Source organism: Gallus gallus, chromosome 6 (genome assembly GCF_016699485.2).
Source record: "Gallus gallus isolate bGalGal1 chromosome 6, bGalGal1.mat.broiler.GRCg7b, whole genome shotgun sequence".
NCBI classification, from domain to species: Eukaryota; Metazoa; Chordata; class Aves; order Galliformes; family Phasianidae; genus Gallus; species Gallus gallus.
In genome coordinates, this window is record NC_052537.1 from 2,116,569 (window position 1) to 2,125,545 (window position 8,977).

General features: G+C 40.7%; 1 long non-coding RNA gene across 2 annotated transcripts in view; it reads left to right on the forward strand.

Moving 5' to 3' along the window:
• Positions 1-8,248, forward strand: part of LOC107053614 — a 317,001-nt gene extending 308,753 nt beyond the window's left edge. For both annotated transcript variants that reach the window (XR_006939633.1, XR_005860929.2), the window contains one exon: positions 5,999-8,248. This is a non-coding gene — a long non-coding RNA (uncharacterized LOC107053614). The remainder of the gene's footprint in view (positions 1-5,998) is intronic.
• The last annotated feature ends 729 nt before the right edge of the window (positions 8,249-8,977 follow it).

The window sequence follows — 8,977 nt, forward strand, 5'->3', positions numbered from 1 at the left end:
AAAACTGTGCCCTGTTGCTCCTGACAGGTAATGGGAATGAGGTATGGACAACAAAAACAACCACATTCCCATCATGGGATATGATGCAAGCTCTGGATTTTTCCTTAGATTGTGAATTCAAACAGCAGCACTATCCGGAGTAGACCAGAAAGTAGCTGTAAAATACACGTTTACTACCAGGTGTTGCCTTTAATTCCTTTCATGTATTATGTCTGTCAGCTTACCATTTTCTATTCACAGTGCCCTCCAGAATCCAGCTGCAGTGTAGATAATGTAGGTAGTCACAGGGTTTTGTTTGTTTGTTTTGCCTGTTGATAGATAATAATGTGTTCTTGAAATGAAGTACAAGAAATCAGACCTTCCTAATACAGAGGTTTATTAGAAAGGCCTAGCATAATAATTCAGTTTCTTGTATGTGCCCAAATGACAATGCTGTGAATTCTCTTCCTTCCCGACTTAATTCAAGGATCATTTCCACAACTCGATTTACTCTTGTACCTTCTCCAGCTACGTTGATTGAGGTAATAGACTGACAAAGAAAACAAATCAAGGCTCACATCATGGTACACGCTATATTTTGCTCAGACTAAATTATATGTAGTATTCCAAGTACATCATTCTTTGCTTCAAGAAAAAGAAATGGAGAAGACAGGCATTTCCAGGGAGGTTGCGTAGTTGCAGAGTACTTGTAGAAGATTCTGCAGCTTCTTCTGAAATTCTGCAGCTAAGACAATAAAGGAAAGGCTGCACAAAGGAGAGGGGAGAGCATGATAGAGAAGGCTCTTCTGCCACAGAAATGCAGCTGCAGAGCTCATGGCACAGTACAGGTGTGGGTCTGTGTGAGTGGGGCTCAGCATGCACACACAAGGTATGGGTCTCAGAGAGCAAATGTCACAGTGCAGGCTGTCCCTATGGGCTGTCCACATCTGAATGGGGTGATGGAGGAAGGTAAAGTAAACTTAATGAGTGAAACACACCAGAGCATATTAAAATGTATTTATCTTGTGGTCTCAAACCAATTGCAAAGTGCTTGTGCTCTTTTTGTGAATGTGCCAGGGCAGCTAAGCACGTTTTGACATCCTGCACTGGTTGCTATTATGTCTTTTGAAAATCTGCTGATTTGGAATGCATATGGTCATTTCAAATCGTTGGCTTTGGCAGAGCTCTGTGATCACAGGAGGAGGATCATTACTCTGTTTACTGTTGTTACCATGCCAATGTGATGCTATATGAGATGGAAGTGCTGAATATAAGTCTTTTATAGTTATGTTTGAACAGTCAAATAAAAGGATGATTTGAACATGCTGAGCATTACTCTTCTCAGATATTCTGATAGAAGACATCTTCCTGATGACATGAAGTATTTCACGGCTGCAGCTTGACTTCTCAGAATTTCACTGCGGCAGAAGGCAGCACTCCTGCAAGATCAAACATGGTTTAGCATTGCAAAATCTAGCACTTCGAGTGTCACTTTAAATGGGAGAAAAATGAGAAATCTGTAGCAGGGAAAGGAAGAAGCAACAGCAGAAAGAAAATCAAAGTGGAACACTTGGATGTAAAACAAAGCTCTCCTACCACTGTTTGGAAACATCCTCACATCTGGTCTGATTCTAAAAGAGAAAGAGATTTTACATCTTTTGCTATTTCTTCCCGCTCACAAAACAAAACAAAATCAAGTGCATTTTTAATTACCTTTAACAAGACACTGATATTTATTTTATTTATTTCAGTGGTTGTGGAAGCGATACTAGTCCAGTCTGCAAACATAACTGTAGTGGTCTTATAAATGGGCCTAACGACTTCCATTTTTCTTTTCCTAGGGTGATGGTATATGCTCTAGATCAGGTTCCTGTTGCTGTGTAGGATCTTTATGCAAGGTAGCCTTCAGATGAGCTGGATTTCCCAGCATGCACGACTTTAAAACAGTGTTAGAGGAGCACCTTGAGATGCAGCAGGTAAAGGGGCCAGGGCTTGCTGGCTGCCAGAGTACAGGTGGGCCGTGCTCCTCTGTTGCTCCCTGCCCAGCCCTGCTGGGCCCTGGGCAGCCCATGGCTGGGTCAGGTGCTGGGAGGGGACCGGTACACGGAGCACTCACTGCACTGCTCTGGTCAGTGCTGGGAGGGATCCCCAGTGTGCAAAGCTAATCAAGTTGTGGCCTAATTAAAGCACATAGCTGTACTTCTGTCTGCCTGTGGTGCCCAAAACAATAAGCTCCAAGAAAGAAGCCCTGGTGGTGCTGTTTTATGCATTTCCTAAGAGGTCACATAACTGTGGTATTTGAGACGTTGATCATATATAGAGAGAGAAGGGTAAGATTTGTTTGCTTTGTCTCCCGTAGCAAGTTGGTTTTAGTACCTATTATTTGACAGTACTACTTAAACCATGTTTTGTTCTTTTCCATTCTGTGGTGGCTAAATACTAACAAACAGAACATTGCAAAGTTTTGTAATATATAGAACAATTTGAAGTCAAGGGAAAAGTTTCAGTTCTGAAGAATCCCAGGTGTATTTGTGCTATCAATCTGTACAGTGTCTCTAATGATCGCCTAAACACTCTAATCACTACTGAAATATACTTTACTGGTATTTCTCTGGTTTTCTAAAGGATTATAGAGAATTCAATGGTATTTAATGGCTGCTATAAAATGTACTAACCGGTTTCCCTTCTATTCATTTTATGTAACGTGTAAGCAGTAGCAGTTACAACACAAAAACATCTAAGACAGCGGTGTAATTTTGGAAAGTCATATAATTGAAAGTGCATTTGTTTTAGTAACCATTGTTACCTTTTAATTAATGCATCAAACACCAGAATACCTTGTTAGTAAAACTATTCTGATTTTTCTCTTTGCACTGTAGTCATCTCTCTCAGAGGAAAGCATCACAAGATAAAACCAGAAGTGAATGACCTAGTATTTTTTTATCTGAGAGTGGTAACAATCCATATTCATTCTTCCTAACCATTCGGGAAACGGTGAGCTGCTCTCATTTAACTGACCATGGAGCAGAATCTGCTTCCCCTGCAGTGTGCCAGGTGATTTCTGTCTGCTTCTGCTTTGGGCTTGTGACACGGGAAACTGTTGGGAAATTTGGCTTTCACTGAGCAGCTGCTCAATGTTTTGAGGACCTGAAAAATATCTGGAAAGAAAAGTCAAACAACTGATACCTGAAAATACAGCTTCACTCGGAGCTACAGGAAGCCCCAGCCTGGCCTCCCTCAGCTGTCTGCTGCTCAGGGCTGCCCGTCACCTCCTTTTGGTCCTGCAGGATGCCCCTGTATTTATGCTTCTAACACTGTTCCCACATCCCTCGATTAGACTGCTCTGGGATCCAGAATCTGAAGAGTCCAGCATCCTCGGGTGGGGGAGGGAGGGTAGGAATTAAAATGGAATTTCATCAATAACCAGACAAATTGCCATCAAAAGCCCATTTTTAGATTTGGTGAAACTTCTTGGTAGGGGAGTGGTTTCTAATAAAGTGCTTTTGGTTGGTTAAACAGAGATGGAATATTTTCGACCATTTAATAAGCCAGGAGGAGGATGATTGAGAAATCAGTGTGCTGATGAGAAAAGTTTGCATTAAAAGGCTCATCAGCCTCATAGTAGTAGACAGAAGAATATATGAAACTCGTGACAATTCAGCAGGTTAGCTCTAAGTATTGAAGTGACATACATTTTAGAGAGAAACATTCTTATATCCTTTATTAACCAGTTTTATGATGACTTGCAAAAGAAATCTGGCTTCTTTAATTATTCTAGACATCCATTCATCTTTGTCAGCTCCTTCTCTGGTAGTCTTTGAGCTTGACTAGCAGGACAGATGCCAGACAACTTTTTTTCCTATCAAAGTACACAAAAACATGTGCCCAGATAAATTTATGCCTTCTTGGGGAGAAGGCTGCAAAACCAAACCAAATCAATGACTAAATGCTGCAGGCATGATAACCTCCCTTCCACCAGGTTACAAGAGCAACCCAGGAGTTAGTTTCCAAGGCACTCTGGCCATGCTGGTGGCAATCACAACCTTTGCATGTTTTGTCATGGACTAGAGAATTTTGTCAGGTGGCGTTTTCTATTTCCTTCCCACTTTCCCTGGTCTCTTGTCTTCCTTCCAGGATTTTACATCTGAAATGACCGTGTCAGTAGGGAGACAAAGCTATGCCCTGCACATTGTTAGCACCACAAGAAAACATGACTGAGGCAAGTGCAGGTGGTCCGAACATCTGCAAGGGCCTGTCTCATTCATTGCCTTATTGCAGCTGCAGAGCTAACAGTTTTCCTAAAACTGTGATGTATTTTTTGAGGAAAAATTCATCTAAGTGATAGCAATACAAGCAAATGAATTTGGATGTACTGAACGGAGATAGAACCACTTGGGTTTTTAGTTTGTTTTCTGCTTAGCGATTCAAAGGATCAACGTGTTGTGGCTGTGAGCATTCTTTTTCCCGACAGGACTCACAGAAGCGTGTATTTAGGCTAGTTAGCCTCTTTAGCTTGCTCAGCTTCTCTCCACCCACGTGCTGGTGCACTGAGACCAGGAGATTCCTCTGCCTCCTCTGTTCCTCTCAGTGTCTCGGGTAGGTGGGTCAGAAAGCCAGCAGGTGCCTTTATGGCCATGCACACTGACCTCAGGCTTCACACAGAGCTCTCGCCTTCCTGCTGCAATCCGTCCTTCCTCTCACATGTGAGTTCTATTTGCTGCATTGTCACTTTATTCTGAAACACATTTTCTCTCTGTCCTTTGTCAGCTGAGGTTGTTGTAGCCTTCCATGGGCTAAAAGAAAGGGAACACAATACCTGTTAAGGGAGATGTCATGGCCCTTCCATGCATTCAATCTCACCATGCTTTTGTGCGAGAAGTGAGAAAAGGGCCATGATCTGTGCAGAAAATACATATGGTAGGGGAGTAGCATTGTAGTGACAAGATTCAATAGCATTTACTCAGAGAACACTTCTGAGTCGAGAGGATCACAAAGTACAATCTATAAGGATACACATCTCAAGGGGGGAGAGAAAAAATCCTGCTAAGGCTATACTGTTGCTTTTCTTATCAAGATAAAAGATAGCAAGCAGGCGATGTTCAAGGAGAATGAGGAAGTCCAGTAAGTCTGTAATAATAGATGTCTTGAAGAATTACACAGATCAGGTAACCCAACTGGACAAGTTTTATAGATGTTATTTCTCACTCCTTGAGTCTACTGCTTCTGAAAATAGTTTTAGTTCTGCAGCGCACATGAGAAGAGGCTGCTATCATCTTAAATAACCTGAGGAAAAGGGAGAATTACAAAAATAAAAATGAGATTTAAAGAAGAAGTAAAGAAGAGAGAAGACAAGTTTTTATTCACATCGTGGACCCTTGCTTCTCTCTTGCTCTGAGTAAAGAAGTGCTCCAAAGAAATCAAGGTGGTGGTTAAATAGGGGAGGGAGATTCAGTCATTTTATTTCATTGCCTGATGAAATGTTACCCTCTTTGGAGATGGTGAAATATGGTACCAATTAAGGGCAAACCAGTAAAACTAACCATGAGCTTGTTACAGAAAAGGGTTGAAGGACACCACATAAAATGTTATCAAGTCTTGGCAGTGGGTGACAAGGCTGGCAGACTGGAAGGAGCTGGAAGGGGGAGCAATGGACCGCTTCTGTACAGCTCTTTTTTGCCAGTACCTATCTTTTTTCTTACTTCTACCAAACTCTAGCTATTGAATCCTCTGTTTTCATTACTGAGGACTGACCTTCATTATATGACTGGGACAAGACATAAGAAAATGTGTTTACGGTCCTGCAGAACATTATTTAGAAGGCACTTTTGCAGAAAGTCCAGGAACAGGAAAAAAAAATATTGGTATAATATAAATTATACCAAAATTAAGTCAGAATAATTGCTAAGGGAGATTTATATAAGAAATTTACAAGTAAGATATCTAATCTACTAGAATATGATTTCCTATGAGCTTGTACCTGATACTCTTCTAATCCTTCTTCTCACTTTGTTTCTTGCAGCTAACATGCCCAACGTCTGCTAAATGGACACAGGGAGATGCTTGGCTGGTTCCTGACTTGAAGGATAAATACACGCTGAGATGAAACTGACTTCCCGCAAGAATGTAACTGTCTCTATTTGGCACAGTTGCCTACTAATGATTAATGATTCAGAAGTCTTAACTCTGTAAAATTAGGTTGAAATTGCCCAAGTGGTGTCCTAAGTTAGTAGTGAAAGGACTGGAACAGACACGAGTACAAGTTACATGTTCTAGTTCTGTTGGAAAACAGAAAAGAATTATCATAGAATCACAGAATGGCTTGTGTTGGAAGGGACCTTTATGATTATCAAATTCCAGCCCCCTGCTGTGGGCCGGGTGGCCACCCACCAGATCAGGCTGCCCAAAGCCTCATCCAACCTGGCCTTGAACACCTACAGTGATGGGGCATCCACAGCTTCTCTGGGCAGCCTGGGCCACTGCCTCACCACCCTCTGAGTAAATAATTTCCTCCTAACATTCAATCTAAATGTCCCCTCTTTTAGTTTAAAGCCATTCCCCCTTGTTCTATCACTGTCTGCACATGTAATATTATGTTAACAAGACATCATTTTAAAGAAGAGCCATCCTGGGAAGTGGTGATCAGCTTCTCTCATGTGTTTTAAGTCAGGGATCGCTTATCCAAAAAGAAGAGACAGACTGACTGTTCGAGAATTTGCTTTATCTTGCTCATCATGTATATATTTTAGTTAGGGACTAAAATAAAATATTTAAGGTATCAGAAAAACAGGAGGACTTGCAGTGACTGTTTCCCCAACAGACTTTTTGCAGACTGCTCACATATGTCAGCGATACAAAGTGGTGCATTTGCTGAGGTAAAAAGACTCTGCGCCAGAGGGCTGTAGAACACATTGCCTCCTCCCTTGGGGCTTCAGGTACCTGCTGCAAGACACTTTGCTATCCCTTTCCGTAAATAATAAATGCAATTACTGTTGTTGTTTCCTGGCCTACATGGCTACGACTGCTGGGTTTTCATCTGAGTTATGGTTTTGAGCAAGCTGAGGATTTTGGTTTTGATGAGAGCTTGCTGATCATCTGCTGTGTTTATTCGTGGCATCAGATATTTCCCAAGATATGGATCCTAAATATTGTGGTTCACATTCTGTTTTGAAGGAAAAACAGTATACTTATCCAGAAGAGTTTTTTGAAAACCAATTTATAATTTATCTTTTTTACTGTTGCTGTCAACAGTCATCTGTAGTTAGTTTGAAATGACCTGAATATAATATTTTTATTCTATTTACTAGTTGAGTAATTCCCATAGATAATTCTTGGTTTAGGAATTGTTTTGTTTGTGAACTTCAAGCAGGCCAGGTAACTGCCTGTTCCCTGTCCAGCCAAACCCTTCAGGATGACCTTTCTGTTAAATCCAGGTAAAATGTCAAGAACTCTTGTCTGTTGAGTGTTTCTTCATAGTTGCTTGTGATGCATTTTATTCACCTACTTAGAAAAAGTATACAGAAATTGTCAGCACAGTAAAAGTAAACTGGAGTTATTCATGCAAATAACTCTTCGTGGTTTAAAAAAATGTCGCTTTTTGCATCTTGTATTTTGTGCTTATTAAATGTGAGTGGAATAGATTAGTATAATGAATATAAATTTCTGCTAAAACAGTCAAATGAAGAAGTAGATGCTTTCTGGGAGATATTACTGAGCTAAATGTGAGGTCCTGGTCTCTCTTAAAGTATAAATTGATTAGACGATGTCAGACCAGCTGATGCAGTGGTATCTCCTCATTTAAAGTCTTATGATTTATCTATGCCATAGATATTGTACACACCTCTGTATTTGAGTTATGTCTTGCACTTAACTTCTTTGTGGTACTTAGCATTGACAGGGGAAGAACATTTACATTTTAAAGTGATTTTTACTGTAAGTTAGTGGCACTATCTGTGTACTCTTGCAGTCTGTCTATAAATATGAGGGTGCTCTAAAGGTAATGCCTCCTATTTTATTATTTTGGCCCATGAAATTGAAAGCAGATGTCAGTGGAATGGTAGGAGATGTTGAACCTTCCTGACAATATTCCGTTACGTGTTGTTGCCATGTGACAGATGGCAGCAGAGGGGCAGTCTGACAGAATGGCATCTGACATGGAAGTGCGTACGAAGCAAAGGTGTGTCACTCAGTTCCTCTATGTGGAAACAATGGCTTGCAGCGACATTGAAGCTTGCTGGACATTTGTGGGGACCAAGCAGTGGATGTGAGCACAGTAAGACAGTGGGTGCTGCGTTTCAGCGGTGGTGACAGTGACAGTGGGTGACCCCCTCTCATGCAGATTTATATGAGTGCGGCATGCAGGCTCTTATTCATCACTGGTGAAAATGTGTAGCTAGTGGTGGTGGCTATGTTGAAAAAAAAGGATGTTTTATAGCTGAGAACTTGCTCTATCAAACAGTGTTATTCTGCTTTGTGTATCTGTTGTAGTTTCTGTGGAAATAAATAGGAGGCATTACTTTTAGTTTGACCTACATATAATACCTATATGCAGTAGGTACAAAAATGTTGTGTGTATTGAAGCTAAGGAAATATATTTGTGGCATGTTATGACTAGAAAAAAAGTCACCACTTGAAGATGCTTAAAGGTTTGGAACACTAGTATTAGTCCTTGGAGAGAGGATTGTGGTTAGGGAATTATAAATGCATGCTAAATTAATGAATCCCACTGCTTTATCACATAGCTGAGGTTTTTGAGGGAATATTTGCAGAAAAAAAATTCCCCTTATTCATCCACATACAGGATTTTCTCTTCAGTGATACGCCTTGCTTAATGTCACGGATACAAAAGATTAAGTCCTGGGGTAATAGGTTATCTGTTTCTATGCTGTAACTTTCATTGTGCTTTGTAACTGTACATCACACAAGGCGAATATTTGTATTATTTCATTACCATTGTGGTTCCAAATTACCACAGTTAGTATGTAACTTAAAACCCTCAGCT